General features: G+C 34.7%; 1 pseudogene; it reads right to left on the minus strand.

Annotated features, from left to right (window-relative positions):
- Positions 1–22,982: 22,982 nt before the first annotated feature.
- Positions 22,983–25,937, minus strand: LOC129882472 (CBL-interacting protein kinase 2-like; annotated as a pseudogene).
- Between the last annotated feature and the right edge of the window lie 678 nt (positions 25,938–26,615).

Genomic DNA, 26,615 nt, shown 5'->3' on the forward strand with positions numbered 1-26,615 from the left:
TTGCAAGATGAATCCATTAGATTGAAGGAAAAATCTAGGTAGTCGCACTTAGAACCATTACTCCGACATATAAAACTAGAGTCCTGGTTCAGTAGTAGCATAAATCTATCTAGTTTGAAGAGGAATATGAATCATATATCATCTCTAGTTTTGATGTGTCCTCCTTCGAGTCTGCGGAGGAAATACCACAAGTTGCGGATTCAACTAGGATTGATGTACCAAAACCAATCTGAGGTGACACAAGTAAAACAAAAAATCCAATATTTTGTTTTGGGTTATAGTGTTCAGTCAAGGGCTTAGCATAAGATCAGGAAGGCCCAACAATTACAACTTGGAATAGTCTAAAGATAAACATAGCATAGGAGGCAAGGATTATATCATTGTACTTTCAGAATACACTATCATCGTGAGGTGGTTCATAGAGTACAAACTTGAAAGGATGTTGGAGGAGCCTGGTATGCATTGTCCAATCATGGTTTGTGAGTTATACGTGAACTATATGACATTATTGTATCAAAGGAATAGGAACCGAAGGAAAGAATCATACAGTTGGATTAGGTAACAATTTGAGGAGTGAGCATAAATATCACATCGGCCATAATAAATAGGTTCTTATTTAGTCTAAATTATGTGTCACCCCAAGTATGGACAAGTTTAACCATCGAATGTAAGATAGATTTCAGCAATGGCCATGGTATGTGTAGGTTCTGACAATGTAAGACCCCGGAATCTGGAAAGTCAGAAAAGGAGGATCAAAATATGAAAATCTAGAAAAGTTGTAATTTTGGCACTAGATGATGACCACGGAGGTCATCACGAGCTGTGGTGAGCACCACAGGCCGTGAAGCCTTCCATGGTAACCCCTCCCCTAAAGCCTCAAAAGCATGACCCCAAGGGAACGATCACAACTGGCCACCACGGGCCATGTAGCTCTTTATAGACCGTGGTGGTCACTCCTGCAGAACCACTTCTAGGGCCTACACCACACCCATGGTTCACGAACCGTGAAGGGTTCGATGAAGAAAGTTCTAAAACTTTCCCTGCAACCCTCAAAAATCCAAGTTTAAGTCAAATATCAAAGACATCACCACAGACCGTGATGAGCATCACGGGCTGTGATGGGTCTTTCGTGGTGAGTCCAGTCCAAGTTAAATGAAGGGTATTTTAGTTATTTACTATTCTTTTATCAATGTATATGGATGTTTTTGGGACTAAATTCATTACAAAAATATCCTAAATATTCTTTAATCTATTCTCTTCCCTCAGTTAACTCCCAATAACCTTTAAGAGTTTTCTCTTAAGGCTCCTTCAAAGTTTATCTTCCTCAACAAGCTTTTGGCTAGGGTTTCTTCAAGAATAAGTCTTCTTTATAAACTCCAAGGTCAAATTCAATCAAGGTATATAGGGATTGATCCATGGCGCCCTTTCACCTATGGAGTCCCAAGGTTTCTACTCTAAAATATATGGATTTCAATTGGATTTGTAATCCTAGTTTTATGAATTCCATTGGATTGTTTAAATTATGTTTTCATCATTATATTTGATCATTATAAGTATGTTTCTTCATTAATCACATGATTTTAAGTCGAATTATGATTGCCCATGCATGAAGCCTATTTTCTATGATGATCTTATGAAGTATGATTATGAATCCAATTATTTCAAGGTATTATCATTATTTTCATTCAAATTGACTATGTATATGAGTTTTACTCTAAATTCAAGCATGAATTGTGATCATAAATCACAAGTATGTTCAAAGAATGAATTTCATGCAAGTTATGAAGTAATGTGACTTGGGGCCCTATGTGGTGACCTAGGAGCTAACTATACGAATTATGCAAGTATGATTGTAATGATGAAAGGACAATTCTCACATCACAAGAATGTTATGAAATGAGCTATTCTATGAATTATGAAGTTTATGAACAATTTATGATATAAGCTAAATATGTTACTATGTTATGTATTTCTTGAGATTTGACTTAGCACCGAGTGGAATAGTGGCGATTACTCATGTCCCACAACTACGTGCCACCATAGGTTGCCTTATGGTTTAGCTAGTGGATCCAAATATAGAATATGTTATGACCAGCCAAGTGGGTTAGAGTCTACCTTGGTAAGTAGATTCTCCATTTTTCCAATGTAGGGGTAACATCGGGATTCCATGTTATAGCTCACATGTTCTTAATGTCGGTTATGGTTCATATACCACATATGTATGATCTCTTACGTACTTTTATGATTTCAACTATTATTTTCAAATGCTTTGATCATTATGATTTCTTCATGGCTTTACTTATCTCATATTACCATGCACTTTACTTGATCATTGCATCTCATTATTTATGTTGCACGTCATGCCCTCATAATTAGTACATTCAAAGTAATAACGCATACTTTTGCCTACATTGTCTCATAATTTAGGGGTTGAGGTTGAGGATCACTTTCCCATACGTGGCTAGTAGAGCTCATTCCAGCAAAGTTTGGTGAGCCCTCATCCATCAGGGACTAGTTATGAGTTGTTGTTTTCTTTACTTCCAAAGACATTTAATTTTTTCATGTTTGAGGGTGAGCTAGGGATATGTCTTATCCCCTCCCATGTTCATGTAGTAGAGGCATTATTGGACCTATGTCACGAAGTCTATGTAGTCAAGCTACTCTTATTTCTATGATCATGTTTAGACTCTTATCATGTTATTTTTTGCACTTACTTTACCTTATGAATGCTTTAATATATGTCAAGAGGCTTGGTAGCCCCTTCATTATTTTGATCATCGTATTACGACTAGGCCCTAGGTCGGGTCATGAAAAAATTTGTATCAAAGCACAAGATTTAAGATATCCTTGAGTATCTAACATGTCACATCAAGTAAGTCTTATTCATGGTTGTGAAGCGCGCCACAACTATGGATAGGAGGCTATAAGGTGTTTTAGGAAATTTCCATTTCTTTAATGGTGTATGTCGTACTATAGAGTTTACCCTAAAATTTCCTTTCCCTATCGATCTTCCTTTGGTATTTTTAGAATAATTCCTCCAAGAAGACCACCATTTCCAAGGGGCAACAATGTAACGAGGCCTAAGCTCCCCCAACTACTCAAGAAAATGTTGCCCTACCCGACTAAGTGACCAATGCAGAGTTCTAGACTATTGTTACTATGCTAGCCCAAGTTGTGTCCAATCAAGGGGTTGCAGATCCTCCTAATGTTCCCACTCTGGATTCAAGGGTAAGAGATTTTGCAAGAATGAACCCTCTGGAGTTTCATGGCTCAAAAGTTGATAAAGATCCTCAAGAATTTATTGACGAGGTCTACAAAATAGTGAGCATAATGAGGGTGTCGTTAGAGGATAAAGTGGAGTTGGTGGTTTACCAACTCAAAGGTGTTGTTCAATTATGGTATACTCAAAAGAAGATGGGAAGGGTGGATAAAGGACCTATTGAATGGGACCGGGGACCAGTATTAATTTTTGAGTGTTTGCTACACTTAGGGTGTAGTCTTAGAGCGTGACAAGCTTGGTATTAGAGCACAAAGTTTAAGTGTCATAGGATGTATATGAAGTAATGTCTAGTAGAGTCCTTATCGATGTGAAGCACTCCACATCTTTAATAGGGAGGCTATAGGACATTAAGAAGTTGTTTCTTTCTCTCGTACCCTAAATTTTTGTAATAAAATTTAACTCTATCAAAGTTTTTTCTAACTCGTGCATTCATACATGTTTAGATCATACCTTCAAAATGCACCGTCAGTAAGATAAACGTCTCTAATAATAAAGTTCCCATTGTCTTTCCTTGATTGTTTTTCCCTCTTGTATTAAGGGAAACTAAGGTATTGGAGTTCATTAATCATCAACAAGTCAACATGGGAATGAGGGACTATGTCCTCAAGTTCACCAAGCTCTCCAAGTATGTTGGTTGATGACCCACATGCCCAAATGGGTCATTTCATATCAGGGGTATCTAATTTGGTTGCTACAGAGTGTCGTACCACCATGCTTATCAAGAAAATGTATATATCTCGGCTTATGAATTTTGACAAACAAATTAAGGGAGAGAAACTCAAGGAGATGATAATGAGAGAGTCTAAGAGAGCCCGGTATGAAGGTGGGTTCTCATATGCTATGTCCGATGGTGGTAGCGGCCATTCTCAATATGGCCAAAGTTTGGGAAAGAATTTTTTGAATAAGAGGGTGCCATACCCTAAGGCTCAAGGAGGAAGTACAAATGCTACTAGACCTTCATTTCCCAAAGGTGAAAGGTGTGGAAAGAATCATGGAGGGAAATGTTTGATAGGAATGGATGCTTACTTTCGATGTGGCAAAATGGGACATAGGCAATCTGAGTGCCCTCATGCTACTAGTAAGGGTATAGAAGGTCATCCTAAGGGCCAACTTGCTCAAGGTGTCCAATATCCACAAGGTGCCTAAGCCCAAGCTAAATGTTTTATGACAACTAGATTAATCTAACCTTATATGCTTTGTTGACCAGATGGCTCGAACTCGATTATCTAATGATAGAGCTACGACAAGTGCTCCTTAGGCTTCTAACATTACCTTGGCTAGGCATCCAACTTCCTCAGTTAAGGGAAGGGACAGAGCTCGCAGAAAAGGTTGAGGTAGGGGGTTGTAGTGCCACTATAGGAAATTGCACTACCACTACTAGAATTTCAAGAGAAGTCAATCTGTAAATGAGTGCTATCCCACCTCCATCATCATATGAAAATTCTACTACTAAAGCACTCACCTCCATACAAAGGGTCATCGAGAGCTTGGTTGATAGAATAGATAGACAAGATAGGGTCTGTCAGGCACAACTTTAGGCACCTACTCAAACATAAGCACCACTCCAGGAACCTACACACACTTACACATTTGGAAATAAAGAAGTATCCTTGAAAGAGTTCTTGAAGTTGAAATCACCAAGGTTCACATGTTCTGATAGTTTAGCTGATCCTCAAAGTTTCTTGGATGGGACATTCAACGCATTACGAGCACTAGGATGTTCTAGTAAGAGAGATATGGAGCTTGCAACTTACAAACTTGAGGACATGGCTAACACATGGTATGAGATAGTATTGCTAGGTTGACTTACTAGAGCAACACTACTAAAGTGGGATCAGTTCATTAAGTTGTTCATGGATCATTTTCTCCCTAACAGTCAGAGGCAAAACTATGCAACATAGTTTGAGAAGTTGGTACAGACTCCGAATATCGATGTGTCAACCTATAATATCAAATTCTGCAAACGGATAGATATGCTCCTTAGTACCTAATGAAGCAACTATAGTTTAGAGGTTCATGAATGGATTGGTTAGTCTTTATTCAGTGCAGTTACCCCAAATATGAGTACTTTAACCTACTCAGGTGCCGTTGACCTTGTTAGAAAGATTGAAAACAAGGGTCATAAGGAATGAGAAGCCTCTGATGCATGTCACAAAATAGGAAATCAAGGAAGACAACAACAGAACTCTCAAGCAAGAGTGGATATAGTCTCATAGTCCACATACAGGCCAAATCATAAACAGGATATCATAGTTCTAGGAAAATGTATGCTACTGTTTCATCTTGTTAGACTTGTAGCAATTCACAGGCATGCCAATGTCATGTTTTGACCCGAAGGTGTTTTCAGTATGGTCAGTTAGGGCATCACCTTAGGGATTGTCCTTTACCTCCAAAAGAATCCACCCAGACTTTTGTTTAGATAGTTGCACCTACTTAGACTACTCGTAATGTTTCAGGTTCTGTTGGCACTAGAAATAGGGGTCGAGGTGTTGGAGATCATATTGCTAGAAATCAACAACAAGGAAATGGTGGTAGAGGCTAGGCAAGAGTTTTTACAATTACTAGACAGGATACTCGAACTTTAAATATGGTGGTTATAGTATTCTTTCAGTTTGTTCATTTGATATACATGCTTTGATTCATCTAGGATCTACCCACTCCTATGTATCCGCACACTTTGCCTTGAAGTTTGCTAGACAACCAGAGATGTTGAATCATCCTTTTTCTTGTTGCTACTTTTGTGGAAGATTCGCTATTAGTTGAATATGTGTATCATGATTCTCAAATTAGAGTTGAGGGTAGGGATACTCTAGCTAACATAATCGTACTTGAAATGATTCACTATGATGTGTTGATGGGCATGGATTGGTTATCTCCTTACTATTATACAGTTGATTGTCATGTGAAGATAGTCAGATTTGAGATACTCAATGAGCCTATTATTGTATTCAAAGGGGGTCAAGTCCCAAAGATTAGTAAAATTATATCTCCTATAAAGGCTCAGAGATTACTAAAGAAAGGTCGTATGGGTCTCTTAGCTATGGTAAAGGACACCAAAGAGGGAACACATAGCTTGGACAAGATACAAGTAGAGAATGAATTTTTGGATGTATTTCCTGAGGATTTGCTAGGATTACCTCTGGTACGAGAGATAGAATTTGGTATCGATTTGGCTCCTGACACCTTGCCAATATGTATACCTCTATATCGTATGGCACTAGTAGAGCTGAAGAAACTAAAACAACAGTTGTAGGACTTGATAAGAGTTTTATCCAACCAAGTATATCTCCAATGGGTGCACCAATATTATTCGTAAAGAATAAGGATGGGTCTCTAAGAATGTGCATCGATTATAGGCAACTAAATAAGGTAATAATATGTAATAAGTATCCTTTACCTCGTATAGAGGACTTGTTTGTTCAATTGCAGGGAGCTATCTATTTTTCAAAGATTGATCTTTGGTCTGGCTATCATCAGCTTAGAATCAAGAAGGAAGATATTTCTAAGAGAACATTCAAAACTCGATATGGGCACTGTAAGTTCCTTGTGATGCCTTTCGGGTTAACCAATGCTCCAGCTATAGTCATAGAACTAATGAATAGGGTGTCCAAACCATTCCTAGACAAGTTTGTAATAGTGTTTATTGATGATATCTTTATATACTCCCATAGACATAAAGAACATGAGAATCACCTAAAGACTGTGTTAGAGATTTTGTGAGAACATAAGTTTTATACTAAGTTCTCAAAGTGCAAATTTTGATTAGGCTCAGTAGCATTTTGGGGGCATGTTATATCCAAAGAGGGATCATGGCAGATTCTAAAAAGATAGAAGCTGTACAGAAATGGCCTAGACCTGCTTTGCCTACATAGATTTGTAGCTTTTGGGGTTTGGCAAGTTACTATAGGCATTTTGTGCAAGATTTCTCCAGAATAGAAGCCCTATTGACCAAGCTAACATAGAAAAAGGTGAATTTTCAGTGGATAGAAGAATGTGAGAAGATCTTCAAAAAATTCAAAACATGTTTGACAACAACACCAATATTAGCCTTACCATTGGGTTCTAGAGGATTCATTGTATTTTGTGATACTTCGAGAATGGGATTAGGATGTGTTCTTATGCAAAATGGTCGTGTTATTGCCTATCCTTCAAGGCAGCTCAAGAATCATGAGCAGACCTATCATATATATGATTTGGAGATGGCCTTAGTATGGAGAGACTTGCTAGATATATACCGACCATAAGAGCTTAAAATATATTTTTCAGCAGAGAGATCTAAACCTTCGACAATGTCGGTGGATGGAGCTACTTAAGAATTATAATTGTCTTATTTTATATCACCCTAGCAAAGCTAATGTTGGGGCTGATGCATTGAGTAGAAAATCTATGGGTAGTTTAGCACATATAACTCTTGAAAAGATACAGTTGGTGAAGGATATGCAAACACTCGAAGGCTTATGTGTCCGATTCAGCGTGGGAAATTAGAGATATTACTAGATTATGTGCGGGACAAATCTTCATTAGTAGAGCACCTAAAGGCTACTCAATATGAGGATGGGCAGCTTTGTAAATATCATGATAAGGTCATAGCTGGTAAAAGAAAGAAGATGACTGTTAATTGTGATGGTATGCTTTGACTAGATAATCAATTATGTGTACCAAACATAGATGTGTTAAGGCGAGTCATTATCAAGGAAGATCACAACTCCAGATATATTATACAACCTGGTTCCACTAAGATGTATTATGGCCTGAAGCAATTGTATTGGTGGGAAGGTATGAAGAAAGGTGTTGCTAAATTTGTTTCCAGTTGTTTGACTAGTTAACATGTTAAAGTAGAGGAGCAGCGATCCACAAGATTACTACAAGAGATCCAAATTCCAGAGTGTAAATAGGAAAGAGTTACTATGGATTTTTTGGTTGGTCTACCATGAACCCTTAGAGGTTATGACTCTGTATGGGTGATTGTAGACCGACTAACAAAATCACCACACTTCTTACCGGTAAAGACTACTTTTAGTAGAGTGAGATATGCCCAGGTATTTATGAATGAAATTGTTTGACTTCATGGAGTTCCAATATCCATCATCTCTGATAGAGGATCACAATTCACTTCACCCTTTTGGAGATCCTTCTAAGAGGCATTGGGTACGCAAGTTGATCTTAGCACCACTTTTCATCCACAAATAGATGGACAGTCTGAACGCACCATATAAATCTTAGAGGATATGTTGCAATCTTTCATTCTTGATTTTGGAGGTAGTTGGGATACTTACTTGCCTTGACTGAATTTTCCTATAATAATAGCTTTCAATCAAGCATTCAGATGGTGCCATATGAAGCCTTGTATGGTAGGCGATGTCATTCTCCTATCGGGTGGTTTGAAGTTGGAGAGGCTAATGTGTTGGGACCTGAATTGGTACATGAAGCTATGGACAAGATACAGTTGATAAGACAGATATTCCTTACCACTCAAAGCAGATAAAATTCCTATGCGGATAAGAGGAGAAGAGATCTAGTGTTCACAATGGGGGACAAAGTTTTTCTATGCATATAGCTTATGAAAAGGGTGATGCATTTCGGCAAAAGAGGTAAATTGAGCCCGTGGTATATTGGACCATATGAAATACTTGATCGGGTAGGAGGAGTAGTGTATCATTTGGCACTTTCTCCTAATAAGTCTTTCATCGATCCAGTGTTCCATGTCTCTATGTTAGGGAAATATATATCGAATTCCTCTCATGGTCTTGAAGCCCCAACTTTTCAGATTTATGAGAATTTAACATATGAAGAGTAACCAACAGCTACTGTTAACAGACAATTAAGAAGGTTAAGATCAAAAGAAATTATGTCCGTAAAAGTCTTATCGAGAAATCACACCGTTAAAGAAGCTACTTGGGAGTCATAGGATGACATGCGAGTCAAGTATCCTAACTTGTGTCAGCTACCAGGTATTCACTTGTTTAAATTCAGGGACCGAATTTCTTAATAAGGGGAGAATGTAATACCCAACATTGAAATAATGTCAAATATGTATTTTAGCTTTTACTTTTATAAAAAAAAAGAGACAAATTTTTGGTTTGTTTAATCATCAAAACAAAGGGAAAAAATGAATTGGGCTAAAATCCCAAACACGCATTTTGTAGCAAAACTAAGAAAAGAAAACAAAAGGGTTTAGGGGTAGGGAATCTACCATCTGCGTACAAAAATAAAGAAAAATAGGAACAAAGTAATTTGTATAGAAAGTGATAAAGAAGAAGAGAGGAAGTGCGAATCAAGGGAGACATACGCAGAAAGAGGAAAGGATTCATCAGATTTTTAACGGTTTTGAGGTAAATCTTTTCCTTGGTATATGAATTCACCTTGATCCTTAATAACTTTGCCACTATCCTTAGTAGCTTTAACGTGAGCGATTCTTAGTCTAAGAAATTTCTTTGGGTATTGAAATTTAATTACTAGAGGCAAGATGTTGGGTAGTCAAGTGTAGTTTTGGATAAGGAATTGGATGAATAAGATGGATAATTATCCGAGTTAATAGCTTATTGCACCGACTGAATTACTGATGGCTTGGACAAATATAATTTAACAATTTGGGTGGGCAACAAAAAGTCCAAAAGGGGGCTGGGTATTCTTAATTTAGCATGAATTAACCTAAACATAGAAACTAACACTAGATCGATATAATTTAATTATAGATTGATCAAGGTAGGTCATACGGATTGCTTGAGGTGACAAGTTTTGTAAGCACTGAGTATTGTGAGTGGTAATCTTACCATAATTTGTGTTTTATAACTTTTATGATTTATACATGGTTTATAAAGTGAATGTGTTACCAAATGTTTCGAATTTGCATGTGGGACAAGTCTTTTACTTGATATGATACGTAAATGGCTAATTGATATGATCTCACCTTTATATGATAAGTTTATTGATAATTGAAATATGATTGTTGTTATAGAATGGGTTTGACACTTGTGAGCATTTTGACATGTTTTTTTCGTTAAAGTTTGACATAATATGATTTGATAAGACTTAAATGGTTTGTTTGATTTTGAAAATGCTTTCCAACAAGTATCTATTGTTATAAAGAAAAGTATAAGTAGGAGTAGACCTTGATGGATCTCGCAGCTAATGGCGGATTCGTTAGATTTGGTGCACCATGTATTTAAAGATTACCGATATATACCTCTCTAGTATAAAGGTATAACTAACATACCGTTACCGATATCCCTTGAAAAGGGATCATCTAATATGAATATTAGACTCCTTTATGAGGGGACACACCGATTACATGATTCATTCTTGGAAACCTCCCAAAAATATAAGATTTCATATAAAAGTGTTTTGTTGAGTTTATTACTAAATGTTTACATTTGTTTTGCTTACATGAGATAGATGAGATTTGATATTGTTATCATTCTCTAAAAAGACAGTTGTTTCATGAGTTTGACTATCATACTAGCATGTTTTCTTACTTGTTTCTTATTAAAACGGTCGTGGTTAAATGTTATTAATCACTGAGTTAGAGTCTCAGCTCCCGCTAAATGTTTTATGGAGAATTTAGGTGGTATTGGCAAGGATTCCATTAACTAGAGAGTACGAATTGGTAGTATCTGGTGAGCCCCACATTTCTTCGAATGGCAAGGAGTTATTGAGTTGTTTTAGTTCCTTTTCTTTTAAAAACTCTTAGAGCCGCTCCATTTTTCCTTTCTCTAGTAGATTCATGATTATTCATTTGTATTACAGTCATGTGACTAGTGTTAAACTTATTTTTCGTATTTGGAGATGAATTGGTAGTATTGCGTAGTAGTTGATTTATTGATGGATATGATGCCTTATTTTAATGCAGTTATTAGTTGTGGTTGATTTCTGACACAAGAAAAATTCAGGATAGGCCCAAAAATAGAAGAAACTCTACCTGATTTTCTGTAGAATTCTGATAATGGTTACTTTGGGATTCTCCCCCTTAGCGTCGGTCACGGTCTTAATTTGGGTCGTGACAAACACATAAAAAAGAGACTCCATACTTGCCAAGGTATGAACCATGATTCCTAAGTGGATCCACTAAGCTATTAAGGAACCACGCCTCAATTAACGGGTGACCCTTTCTGAGGAATCAAGCCTCTACTAAGGGATAATCCTTCTGCTTATGGTGGCATGTAGTTATGGGATAATGGAATTTATACTAACGTTCTGATGTCTCTACAAACAAGTGAGCCTCTATCCCAAGGTTCACTCGATGCTAGGTCAAATCTCAACAAAATATCATACATCATCATGAAACATACTTGTCATAAATCATAAGCTTATCATAAGTCATAATTCATAAAACTTGTTCATAAGAATAGCTCACTATCATGTGATTCATGTAATGTGGGTTTAGCCCTTCCATAATTACGAATCCTTTTTCATAAAGAGTATCATTAGGGTCTTAAGTCACCATTTCTCATAAAACTTGCTTGAACACTTGAAATTCCATGATCATGACTCATGCTTGAAAGTTAGGTGAAAAACATATATTCACTATTAATTTACTTAGAAATCATGAAATTGAATTGAAAACTTGCGCACTCATATAATTTATATCAACCCATATGTAATTTATGAAAATAATCTCAATTAGAGGTATACTTAAAAATACCCATCTTGTATGCCATGAACCCTAAAGAGAGTTATGTAGGAATTTCATAGAAAACTCTTCAACTTCATGCAATAATCATTAACTCATATTAAAATAGGTTCATAATCATAATTCATGTACTTGGAATTAAGATCACAAAACCCATAAAAATATATATTTGATTTGATTAAAAAAGATGAAAACTTGTTGGGCTCCATGGGTGAAAGGTACCCTTGGATGAATGCTCACATACCTTGAATAAAAATCTAGAAGCTTGAAGAAATTTTAAGTTTTTGATGATGATCTTGAGAGAATTCCTTGAATGTCTTCAATGGTGATTTGAGAGCTTTTATAGTGAGAGAATTATTTGAAGTAGATGAATTGTGAAAGAATGAATGAGAATAGGGGTTTAGGGTAGTTTATAGGGTCGAATTAAGTCCTAAAAATCCAGGTTCATTAACTAATATTTAGGGAAAAGTCTAAGGTGACCCTTCTTAAAAACTGAATTCAGACAAAAATGGGCATCCAAGTCTGCGATGGGGACTTGTTCCCTGATAGGCCAATTTTGAGCGAAGGAGATTTCGGCCTGATTTTGACCTGGGGAAAAATTGTATTGTGGGAGAGAAAATCCATAACACGGCCCCATCGCACACCCTATTAGAAATACAATTTCTTTAAAATTTTATTTTTTGAGATACTTGGCCTTAAATTTAATCGAGATCATTTTTGCAATGCCTAACCTTATTATATCATATCCCAACCTTCAGACGCCCGGGATAATATAGTTTTAGCCTAAAAAGTCCTTGACTATCAACAACTACATAGACTTCTGGCATTTTATCAAACAAATGGGGAGCATCTTTAATTGTTTCATACTTCAGATTCACATCATTCTTTTTCCATGATTTAGTAGTACTCATAAAAAATCACTTGGAAAAATAGAACTTACACATTTGGAAGTAAAGCTACAAGAATCTTTACAGAGGGATTTAGAGCTTATCTTTGAAAATCCTTCAACATTATCTTTTATACCATCCTCGTAAAGCAATTCTCTATCTCTTACGGGTTCCAACTCCAAAGAAGGTTCTGATACTTGAGAAACATTGGGAACAAAGGTGTAGAATTTTTTTTTCTTGCTTAACAGTTTCTCTTCCTTGATCGATTTTAACCAAGTCAACCAAGGTGCATTCCCATTGATGCAAACCATCCTTCAAAGCAGTGCTATCCAATCCCAAAGATCCAATTCCTATGGGTTTCTGCTGTTCCTCGACAGATTTCGGTGAAGTCACTGTCCCTTTCACAAAATATATTCTTCCATCCATTAATGATTGACTATTTTGTATGTTCAGAAAAAAGGAAACAAGCATCGCCTTTAACTCATCAAAGAAAAGGTCATGCCTCTATACTAGTTCAGCCATGAATTTCTTAACACAATCAAGGCCTCGCCAGAAGTCATCAATGTCGCGTTGGAGTTCTTGGAATTGGGTTTCTTCATCTATGTCATTCTTTACCATCCAAGGATAGGTTGGCTATGATACCATTGATACGGGCCAAATAGTAATGGAAAAGATATGAGTATTCTAAGAAAAAAATTAAGATAATTGCTCATAAACAAACATGCAATAGTGGTGAACTAATTAGAGAAAGAGAGAATAATTCATTCATGAACCAAATCAATTGAATAGAGATTACAATGATTCAGCAGGTATTTGTACCAACAGAATAGTCGAGTAGAAACAATTAGGATTTCTGACTGAAGCACATGTCAGTCACATGACCTAACTAACTCAACTAACCAATTCTAACAACTCTAACTAAGTTCTGGAATTGACATAATTGGAAATTGAAGTACAATTACTAATCAACAATTAAGATCGTATCATAACATGGGAGAAGAGTAGTAGGCTGGAAAAAAGCCTCTAGTTCAAATCCTAAGGGAGGAGAGCAAAGACTACTTTAACAGTTTGTTAAGTTTTATAGGTACACAAAAAGATTACACAATGAGGCCAACACAAAATTTACAGATACAAGAAATAGATCAATACAAAGACATCAGAATCAAAGAAAAATGACAATTACAGAACAAAAAAATAAATGTTGACAAATAAACAGATGCCCAATGGACAAATTGGAAAAATTATGTAATTGGATTGTTACAAAATTATTGGAAACAAATACATTGTATGGTATTAGCACCAATAGGTGTTCATTCTTCAATAAATGTACCAAAGGATTCTTGTAGGAACTCAAAAGAATATCTAACAAGAAAGTGTAGACAACTAAGAAATGTAGGAAAAAAGAGCAGGGAGCACAAGGAATTATACCTGAGAAACCCGAGCATATAAGACATTAGAAGGGGAAATCCAATCAATGGCACAAATCAATAAGGACAAAGCAACAACAATAAAAAGTCGACACAATGAATCAAAAGATTAAGAAAACTAAATACACAAGGAATAAACTTTCAGATCGGAGTATTTACCTATGTTTAAATTCACAACAAAACACCCATCATAGAGCGTTGATGAGGAAGATGATAAGTATTCAAAAGGTGCCAAGCATATGGAATTGAAATACTTTTCGATTAAAGAAGAAGTTCAGAAACATAAAGTGACAATTGAACATATTAGCACCAAGCTTATGGTTGTTGATCCTTTGACGAAAGGATTACCGCCCAAAATATTTGTTGAACATGTTGAAAGAATGGGTCTTATTGATAGCAATGAATAACTTTATGTAAAGATTTTATTATATTTATGCAATTGACACTTGGGTTCAACTATATATATGTTTCTGTTATTATGTGATTTCTCTTGTACATATTATACTGAGAATGACGATAACATATTTTGACTTAGGTGAAGATATACTAAGCATTATGATTGGATCATTACGTATTTAAAGGTTGTGTTAGGTAATTAATTAATATTGTAGTACATGGAAGGAATTATGTCGAGATGCGATGTATGACCACCATGACTCATATTAGTTGATTTAACTGATTACAACAAATGATGTTGGATTGAACATTATTGTGCACATGATGAATGAAATATTTATTAAACTTTTTGAGAATATGTGCCAAGTGGGAGAATGTAAGTTATGGCTCACTTTGATTTAATAAATTATGTTATTAATGGTTTAATAAATTATGTAGTTAATATCTTATCCCAATTAGAGATGACAAGTTACGTATTGGTTCTAAAACTGCTAACCCCTTACGTTGATGGAACGTAAAAGTAACCATCAAAGGAAACTCTCTTATTAAAAGGTCTCTCTCTGCCAAAAAAAATAGTTAGTTCCATCAAAACTATTCTGAAAGTATCAAGGCAAGGGAGAGAAATAACTTAGGAAGAAAAAACAACTAAAGAAGACTTCCGCTCGATTCAAGTCAAGATTCACAAATAACGATATAGTTGATTTCGATATGTTCTCTAAAATGAATTACTATAGTTGTTGATATATGTAAAAATCAGATAGTTTCACGATCCTGAATAATTGATAGAATTTTTTTCTAATTAGATTGTTTATTCTTTTACAATCTATTAAATTCTTACAGTAGTATCAAAGTGCACAGGTTGAGGAACTAATAATTTTTCATTAAGATTAATATTTTTTTTTAATTTATGAACTTTGTTTATGAAGTTTTAGGAGTCATAGGTTACTATAAATTTGTGGATATAAGTTTGAATATTTTAGGAGACTGATTTATTTTATAGTTTTAATTATATCTCAGTTTCATAATCGATTTTTTATTGTAATTCATGATCCATAGTTTGGTTTTGTTGCATACTGATTTGTTTATATGACTGAATCAAAAAAAACTTAAGTGAGGTCAAAATTTAACTCACTTATTATGTAAGACTTACAATTTTGATTTTGTTCCCTGTCGAGCCTACTGCTAAAGATAATAATCCTAAATTAACATTGATTGTTGTTGTATCTATGTAATGATGATGCGTTTAAATGTCTATGAATTTTGATATTACTCAATAAATTAACAAATTTCTCATTGCAGTATACTATCATATTTATGTAATTGTTGTAATAAGTGATATATATTCACATTAAATTTGACTATTTAAACTTATACCTTAAGTTTATTTCGGTATAGAATATAACCTTGGAATTATGTATGCAAGATTTATTAGTCACCAAAGTGATCAAATCTTTATGAATGATTAATTCATATATAAATGATTAAACTCTATTTTAATTACCCATTAATTTTGATGCTTATATTCGTTATAACACTTATGGGTAAATTGAGTATTTTTTTTATTATAAGACATTTGTGAATCACCCAAAGGTTGATTGTTTGTTCATAGAACCATTTAACATCAAGGAGATAATTTAGATGTATCGTTAGTTTTATTTATATCCAAAGATGATAAATATTATTAATTGATGCATTAAAAATTATCGAATTACATTAAATTCATAGTTAAGCAATATTATGTCTAAAGTTGTATTTTGATGTTTGCCCAAAGGAGGACATCAATATACAATTAAGAGAACATAAATCATTTATGAATTTGATTGTATATTTTAATTCATAAGACAAAATATTAACAAATGAGCATATTCTATTTGCAGCATTTGCTCTTCATTCGCACTCTATCTTTGTTATGACTTTTAACGGTCTTAACTTCTCAGATTTGTGAGAAAAGATCAAATTCCACCTTGGGGTTTTAGATCTTGATGTTTCTCTTTATATTGAGAAGCCAATTGCTATTACTGAAACTAGCAGTGCTGAAGAAAGGTCCCATTATAAGCACTGAGACAGGTCTAACACATTAAGCCTAATGTTCATGCGAATGAATATGGAAGGCAACATTAAAATTCCTCTTCCCAAAACTGAGTATGCCAAAGAATTTCTTAAATTTGTGGAAAAATCCTCTCAAACTGTTGATAAGTCTCTTACTGGGACATTAATGGGTACTTTGACCACCATGAAGTTTGATGGTTCACGTACCATGCATGAGCATGTCATTGAAATGACAAGCATAGCAGCAAGAATAAAGTCTTTGAGAATGGAAGTGAAACAAAACTTTCTTGTACAATTTATCATCAACTCATGGTCCTTTCCAAATGAACTACAACACCATGAAAGAAAAATGAAATGTGCATGAATTGCACGGAATTCTAGTTAAAGAGGAAATAAGAATGAAGAATGAAGAAACCCACTGTATCAACTTTGTAAGTCATCAAGGAGCTGAAAAGAAAGGAAATAAGCATGCCAAGGAAAAATAGAGGAAACATAATGTTAATGAATCCTCATCTCAAGTACGTAAGAAGAAATATATGGATGATAAGTCTCGAAAAATCTAGACACTTTCAGAAAGATTGCCTGAAACATAAGGCATGGTTCGAGAAGAAAGGTAAGCCATGTGCAATTAAATTTAACTAAAGTTCCTTATAATACTTAGGTGGATTGACTCTGGTTGTACTGTTCATGTTTCTAATACGATGTAGGAATTCCTTACAATACAAATCATAAACTAGAGTGAAAGATTATGTATATGGGGAATAGAGTGAAGGCTCCAGTTTAAGCTATCACGACTTATCATTTCATCCTTGATACTAGGGGTCACTTAGATTTATTTGAAGATTTTTATGCACCTTATCTTTTAAGAAATTTAGTTTCTTAGTCTAAGTTGGATAAGTCCGGACACTCTTTTAATTTCAGTAATGGATAGTTTGTTTAAGCAAAATCGTCTTATTGGTACTAATACTCTTTATGATAGCTTATATAAATTAAATCTTGATTTATTTGCCGAAACACTTTCAACTTTACATCATAATATTGGAACTAAATGGAGTTTGGTGAATGAACAATTTGCATACTTGTGGCATAAACGTTTATGTCACATATCCAAAGAAAGACTAGAAACATTAGTTAAGAATGAAATTCTTCCAGATTTGAATTTTACAAACATTAACATTTGTGTGGATTGTATTGAAGGAAAACAAATAAAACACACAAAGAAGGAGCCACAAGAAGCACACAACTTCTTGAAATTATACATACTAATATATGTGGTCCTTTTGATGTCGCATCTTTTAGTAAGGAAACATACTTTATCACTTTTACCGATGATTTTTTACGTTATGGGTATGTTTATTTGTTGCATGAAAAATCAAAAGCGGTAAATATTTTAGAGGTATTTATCAATGAGGTAGAAAGACAACTAGACAAAAAGGTGAAAATAATCAGATCAGAGAGGTGGTGAGTACTATGGAAGATATGATGAAACTGGACAACATCATAGTCCATTTGCTAAATTTCTTGAAATAGCATATGTGCTCAATACACAATGCAGGCACACCATAATAAAATAGTGTGGTAGAAAGGTGTAATCGTACATTAATGTATATGGTTAGGAGTATGTTGAGTAAATCATCTTTACTTCTTTCGTTGTGGATGTATACTTTAAGGAGTATTGTTTAGTTACTAAATAGGGTTCCTAGTAAAGCAGTTCCAAAGACAGCTTTTGAACTGTGGACTGGTAGAAAACCTAGTTTAAGGCACCTACATGTTTGGGGTTTCCTGACAGAAGTTTGAGTTTATAACCCATAAGAAAAGAAATTGGATTAAAAACAATTAGTGGTTTCTTCATTGGTTATCTAGAAAAATCAAAGGGGTATAGATTTTACCATCCAAATCATAGTACGAGAATAGTTGAAACTGAAAATGCTAGGTTCATTGAGAGTGGTGAATTTAGTCGGACTGAAGAACCACGTAATGTGGAAATTAAAGAAGTTGAGGTAAAAATTCTTCTACCCTCCACTTCTTCTAAAATTGTTGTTCCTGAAGTTGTTGTAGAAACTAACAACAAATTAATGCTCCCTTTAATCACACAGAAGTCATAATTAATGAACCTATAGTAGATGAACCACAAGAAATAGCATTAATAAAATCACAAAGACAAAAGAGACATGCTATTTCTGATGATTATTTGATATATCTATACTGGTCAAAAATTGATTTGGGAATTGATAATGATCCAGATTCATTTTCACAAGCCATTGAAAGTAAGAATTCTGATAATTTGAAGACTCTATGAAAGATGAGTTGAAATCTATAACATAATAAAGTTTGAGACTATCACGACCCAAGCCTAAGGCCTAGACGCGACACGGCGAATGAGACACCCGGAGGTACCTCACCTAAGCCTCTTAGCATTGATTTAGCTTTTCATAGGTAGTGACATTAATAAAAAGAGGAAGTAAAAAGAAAAATGGGACTAAGGGAGAACATCATAGAATAGGAGTCATCATCGACTCCAAAACATCATACAATTATGTCCAAACATACCTCTATTAAAAGACTTGGAGGGGGCTAAGACATGTCCCTAGCTCACCCTCATAATAAATAGAAACAAGTAGTATGAGAGGTATCCAAAAATCTCTAAGTAATAATAGCTAGAAGAGGAAAGGAATATTGTTCCCAAAACATGGACTCACCAAAATAGAAACCTTCAATGAACTCAACAAGCCACGTGGAGGTGAATGTGGAGCAATGTTGGTCCCTACATGATGATATCATATAGGTAAAAGAGTATGCATTATTACTTTGAATATACTAAGTATGTAGGCATGTAATTCAATGAAAACGTAAAACCATTATAAGATAAAGTACATAAGTAGATGCATGCATGAGCAATCAATATGACTAACCTTTGAAACATTCATTTGTGGGAAGATGACAACAACTGACATTTAAGATCATGCGATCTATTACGTGGAATCCAACATAACCCCTTACGTTTGCACGGGGAGACTAATTGTCGGGTAGAGCTACATCAATTTCATTATTTTCTTTAATATTTAGGGCTATTTATGGATCCATTATCCTAAAAAGCATACAAGGGCTCCTATGTTGGCACATAGTTAATGAGACAAGGGGTTGCTACTAGGATTACCTTACCGAATCTCACCTCAATGCCCTATTTGGTGCTAATTCAATCCCAAAGAATAGTTTAATATAACGTAAGAACATAATCATTTACATAGCTTTAGATCATCAAAACATCATTCAATGGAATAGCTCATTAAAACCTTTCTTTGATTTACACAAGGGAGAATTGGTCTTTTACAAGTAGAATTCATCATTTCATAATCATTTCATCATTCTTTTCATTTCGTCAGACTCATTTGATCATAGACATTTCTTTCGTAAACATTCATTTGGAGTCAAAATCTTTAATTCAAACTTCATTGAGAATATGGTAAAACTGGGAGAATTGGTCTTTCACAAGTAGAATTCATCATTTCATAATCATTTCATCATTCTTTTCATTTCATAAGACTCCTTTGATCATAGACATTTCTTTCGTAAACATTACTTTGGATTTAAAGCCTTCAATTCAAACTTCATTGAGAATATGGTAAAACTAGGTCTGTTCTGTTCAATCAACTTTCAAACCATTCAAATCAGTGCTAGCATGCATGAGAGTAATGAAATGCATCAATTAAGACATCTTTAAAACAACCCACTAATACACCTTAAAAACCATTTCATGCTTTCATATAGGACCTTGATAAATCAACCATTCCTTAAATTAGGAGTCAATATAGGTTAAGATAGCTAAATAAACTTCAAATAATAAATAATTCATATATTTGAAATCATAATATGAAAATCCATAAAATCCACAATTTAAAATGAGCTATTAGGTTTAGAAAAATATTTGGGCTCCATGGTTGGAAGAACCCATGAATGAGACTCACATACCTTGGAAAAATAAATCCCTAATGCAAGCTTTGAAAATGGAAACTTGAAGATATTTGAATGAAATCCTAGCTTTCCTTGGTGAAGAAGAAGACCTTGAGAGAAGGAAGGGTTTTGTGTCTTGGGACTTGAGTGAGAATAATGAGTTGGGAAAGTCTTAGGGTCATTTAGATAGGTTAGATTCAGTCCTCAAAATGACCTCACTTTGCTGATTAAATCTAGAAAAAAACCAAAATATTCTTCTTAAAACTGGCCGGACTCAGCTACACGGAGAACCCATCACGATTTGTGATCATCACCACAGCCGGTGGTGGTGTTCTGTGATAACTGACTTAGAGGAGAAATCTTGGATTTTGTAGGGAAAGTTGCAGTATTTCCACAATGGAGACCTTCATAGTTTGTGTAGGGCATCACAGATTTTGAACCATAGACGTGGTGCAGGACCTACAGAAGTGACCACCACGGTCCATGAAATGTTACACGGCCCGTGGTGGTCAATCATGGACCCTACCTTTAAAAGTTTCTTGAGGGCCTTAGGAGAGGGGTCACCACGGAGGGAACTAAGGTCCGTGGTGCTCACCACTGTCCATGGTCTCTTCCCTGTCGGGCTCACTTTCAGGACCACCACCACGGTGGCTCACCACGAGGAGTGGTACGTACCACTGTCCATGATGGACTTCGTGGTCATCACCTGGTACCAGTTTCTGCATTTTTCATCCTTTATTCCTCATTTTAGGACTTTCCAACTTTTGGTGTTTTACATGGACCTTGTTGAATTACCTAAAGGTTGCAAAAGAGTAGGATGTAAATGGATCTTTAAGACCAAACGAGACTCAACTAGCAACATCGAACGTCACAAGGTCAGACTTGTTGTCAAAGGTTTCACTTAAATAGATGGAATCAACTATGAGGAGACATTTTCACTTGTCTCTAGAAAAGATTCACTCAGAATTATAATGGATCTAGTACCTCATTATGACTTGGAGCTATATCAAATGGATGTGAAAATAACCTTTCTAAATGGAAATTTAGAGGAAGAAGTTTATATGAATCAAACTGAGGAGTTTTCTATTAAATAAAACAAATACATGGTGTGTAAACTTAAGAAGTTAATATATGGACTTAAACAAGCTTTCCGACAATGGTATCTTAAATTTAATGAAACTATTTTCACCTTTGGATTTAAGAAAAATACCGTCGATCGGTGTATATATCTAAAGGTTAGTGGGAGTAAGTTTATTATGTTAGTAATGTATGTTGATGACATCTTGCTTGCTACTAATGATCTTGATTTGTTGTACGATATCAAGAAATATCTCTCTAACAATTTTGAAATGAATAGATATGGGCGAGGAATCTATGTGATTGGAATAGGAATATTTCAGGATAGATCACAAGGATTATTGGGGTTGTCTCAGAGAGCCTATATTAATAAAGTGTTAGAGAGATTTAGAATGGAAAAATGCTCATCATGTCACGTTTCAATTTAGAAAGGAGATAAATTTAGTCCCAATCAGTGTCCAAGAATGAATTGGAATGTAAGCAAATAAAAGATATTCCTTATGCATCAATAGTTAGGAGCCTAATGTATGCCCAGACATGTACGAGACCAGACACAAATTTTTCTATTGATATGTTGGGTCGTTATCAAAGTAATCCAGGAATGGACCACTAGAACGCTGCAACGAAGGTGTTGCGATACTTACAAGAAATGAAAGATCATATGCTCATTTACAGAAGATCTAATCATCTTGATGTGATTGGATATTTAGATTCAGATTATGTTGGTTGTGTGGATACAAGAAAATCCACATTTGGATATTTGTTCCAGTTAGCTAAAGGAGTAATATCATGGAATAGTGCAAAGCAATCTGTTATAGCTGCATCCACTATGGAAGCTGAGTTTGTGGCATGCTTTGAGGCCACAATTCAGGCTAATTGGCTGCGGAACTTTATTTCAGGACTTGGACTAGTCGAATATATTTCTAGACCGCTGAAAATTTATTCTGATAATATTGCAACTGTTTTCTTCTCAAAAAATGATAAGTATTAAAAATTCCACGATCCTGAATAATTGATGAGATATTTTTCTAATTAGATTGTTTATGCTTTTACGATCTACTAAATCCTTACAGAAGATGCAAAGAATAGAAGATCTGGAGCTTCAAAAGCAGTAGAGCTTATTGAGCTTCAGCTAAGAAGCAAAAAGACAATAATCTAGATGTTTTTTGTACTTTCCTATTTATGTTTGATTTTTATTTTTTAGGTAGACGTACAAACTCAAAAAAATATACTGCATTAATTTTTCTAATGCACTCTACCAAACGACCCATTGTTTTAGTAACACTGGAGAGGATTTTGTTTTACTCTCTGTTTGGCTCGGAGAACAAACTGATATAGAAAGTTGGTACAAGCATGAATCCTGAGCATAAGAGAAATTACAGAGAGGACTTAATCTTCTAGCTTTCAAATATAAATACATCATTAAGAACACAGAAAATGGAAAAAAGGTCAAGTAACAGCAAAATTGTAGTTCTCTATCATGCATTCTTCTGAGGTGAATTAGTGTCAAATGAGTAACCCTTGATAAGTCTGCAAAATTTCTTCCTCTGCTAGCTGCTAAGGCCGCGGGTCATTACCTTGCCAAGTCCATACAATGTCTTCCAATGCTAGTCTTATATCCTTTTCCATCATCTTCTTGTACTCTATCATATCTCCGTTCGATTTCTTCATCTCAACAAAGTGAAAATTTGGAGTTACCTCAAAGATTTCTACATCAATGGACAACACCCCTTTTCTTCCTTATTTAGATCCTTCTAATTTCAATAGCCCTCCCTCTTTTTTCATCACCTTCAACTTTAAACGTCTAGCTACATCCTCTAGCTTTGAGATGATTGTTTTTGCCGGATGCTTTGATGTAAATATAACTTCTCTCTTTTTGTTTCTTTCTTCAAACAAGCCAGAAAAGTCAAAACCCATTGAGAAAGAGATAATATCAAAAGCACTCAAGTGTGCAGGCTGACCAGTTCTGGCTTTGGTTCTGTTGTTGAGTTGGTACTCTCATCGATACCAAACACTGCATCATCAATTGCTGCCTCGTTGGGCTTCGAGTCAGGATTAGTGATTATAGGGTTTCAACTACAAGCCGTTCTTGAACCAAGAATTCTCCATTATCTTTGAAATGGAAATTCTTGTGCTAGAATTTGGATCTAATATTTTTGATATCAGCCTGCGAGCATTAGGAGGAAACCAGTTAGAACATTTGAACTCAGCCTTATCTATCTTTCTGTACATCTTTATTAAATTTGAATCGTGGAAAGGGAGATATCCAGCCAAAAGGACATATAATATCACCCCACATGACCATATATCAGCTTTAACACCATCATAGCCTCTCCTGTTTATCATTTCTGGTGCAACATAAGCTGCTGTTCCTCATGTAGTATAAAGTAAACTGTCTTGGCATTTAGATTTTGCGAGGGCACTCAATCCAAAATCTGAAATCTTTAGATTCTTATTTTCATCAAGCAATAGATTCTCTGGCTTTAGGTCTCGGTGATAGATACCTCTACTATGGCAGAAATCAATAGCACTGATCAATTGCTGAAATAACTTCCTTGCAACATCTTCCTTTAACTTCCCTTTAACCACTTTGTTAAATAGCTCGCCTCCTTTGACGTATTCCATTACACAATAAATCTTCTTTTTGCAGGCCATCACCTCATAGAGCTGCACAATATTAAAATGCCTAACCAATCTCATGACTGAAATCTCGCGTTTGATTTGATCAATCATCCCAACTTTTACAATCTTCTCCTTATCGATGATCTTAATAGCCATATTCATGCTAGTCCTGATGTCTCTTGCATGATGGACCTCAGCAAAAGAGCCTTGTCCTAAAAATTTCCCTAACTCATACCTTTTTATTAGTATAGTACTCCCCTTACTCTCCATCTCAACATCAAAAAATCCTAGTAATTAAACAACTAGCTATTTTCAACACTTATCAAGAATCGAACAACTCAACCATCTTCACTAAGATTGTGACATGATACAATTTGACTGTGAAAGAATCTAGGCGGGTTGGCATTTGATAAGTGAACGTGGACGACGTTGGAACTAGTGGTGCAATCTCATCAAGTTTAGAAGATAGCTCCAATAGAGCTTCAATCTCAAAGAAAGACTTGCTAGATCTTAAGCAAATCTTTCAGTATTCCCTTGGTCCTTTTGATGAACAAGAGAATACTGAAGAGGATCCTATAACTTGTACAACCCAATGTTTATGTTAACCTGAATGAAATCCAAAAGAGTAACTAAGAATAGAGTTTACACTGTAAATGACATGATAAGTGTAAATTTTCTGCCTTTTTGAGCTGAGCTAATAGGTATGCTGATCAGATTCTTCAAAAATGTCAATGGGTGAGTTCCGGATTCATCAAAAGTAATGTATTTTTGAAGAATTTGACATGAGTACGACATAAAAAGTGAAGATTTCGCGTAACTTACGCTAATATACACTCACAGGATAAAATCTTTCATACTATTAGGTGCCAATTAAGTACTAAATATATTAACTTCACAAAAATTGAGGGCTTCGTAGCAGCAAACAAGTCTGGCAGAGCGAGAATTTTTAATTTATGAGTTTTCAATCACAATTTGCTTTTACTTACTGCATTTTGGATTGATTATTTATACATATTAAATTAATTTTTACATACAAATACAGAATTAGCAAAAGTTTCTGGGTTCCAATGTTGGCTCCGCCCCCGGTCAGGATCAAGAAATTAAAAGTAAAACATAATGCATAATTAAATCGACTTAGAGAAAACAAAAGAAATTCTATTAGAATAAATTTTGAACAATAATTAAACTTGAGACTGCAAAACAAAAGAAGAGAAAATTTCACAAAAAAAATAAAAAAAATAAACCAACTAGTTAATAGTTAAAGTTCTCATTAATGGGGTTACTACATAAGTTTTTTTTTCGTTTTAAACTTTTCTTTACTTGTTGAACTTTTGAGAAAGAAATAGGCTTTGAAAAACCCAGATCAAAATACCAAACTTTTTCCAAAATGAATAAAGCATACAATCCATAGCACAAATGCAGAAACACACAGAAAACCAAATAGATTTTGAGGAGCAACATATACAGAATAAGCTTAATTATGTAAAAAAAAAAAAAGGAGGTAAAATGGTGAATCTGCTTACCTTCAAACTGAAGAAATTCTGAAAGCTCCTACCAAGAATGGAGTGAAAGAAGGCAGATAGTTGATCAATTGTATTTTTTAAAATATGGAGGCAGACACATAATATGGGAAAAGGCATGGGCTTTGTATACCTGCTCTGCTCTTTGTCTACTATTGTTAGCTGTATAAATTATTAAAAAAATATACCCCTCAAATAAATAATGACATGGATGCAACTTTTTCAAATAAAAATAATATATATGAACTAAACTTTTAACGTATGACATATATAAGAAAAATTCAAATTTCAATGACATATTTGAGTCTTTTCCTATTTTATTTGATGATCTTATAATATAAATTTTCCTTTTACACTATTAGCGTAAAAAAGATGCTCTTTTAAAAATCTATCTCCGTCGCGATTTTTACACGTCTAATACTATATAATATTAATCAGATTAGCTGCAAAATACTGAAAGTGAAACAAGTTTAGAAAGAAATATTATTTAAAGAAATGACAATATCTGAATGGTTAAATAGAATGGGACTGTAATTGCCACTAGACAAATTGATATATCAGAATATTCATTATTTGTTTACCATATTGCTTTTGTCCATTATAGTATAGCAAGATATATATTATGATATGCATGAACATCGAACATAGGACAATTCTTGGCAAAAAAGAAGTCATCATTGTGATAAGATTTATATTTAATATATAGTTAATGATGGCAATTGAGGTAGATCTTATCCAAGGCCATTGTTTACTTTCTTTTGTTTTCCTTTTTGCCTT

This window comes from Solanum dulcamara, chromosome 3 (genome assembly GCF_947179165.1).
Source record: "Solanum dulcamara chromosome 3, daSolDulc1.2, whole genome shotgun sequence".
Lineage (NCBI taxonomy): Eukaryota > Viridiplantae > Streptophyta > Magnoliopsida > Solanales > Solanaceae > Solanum > Solanum dulcamara.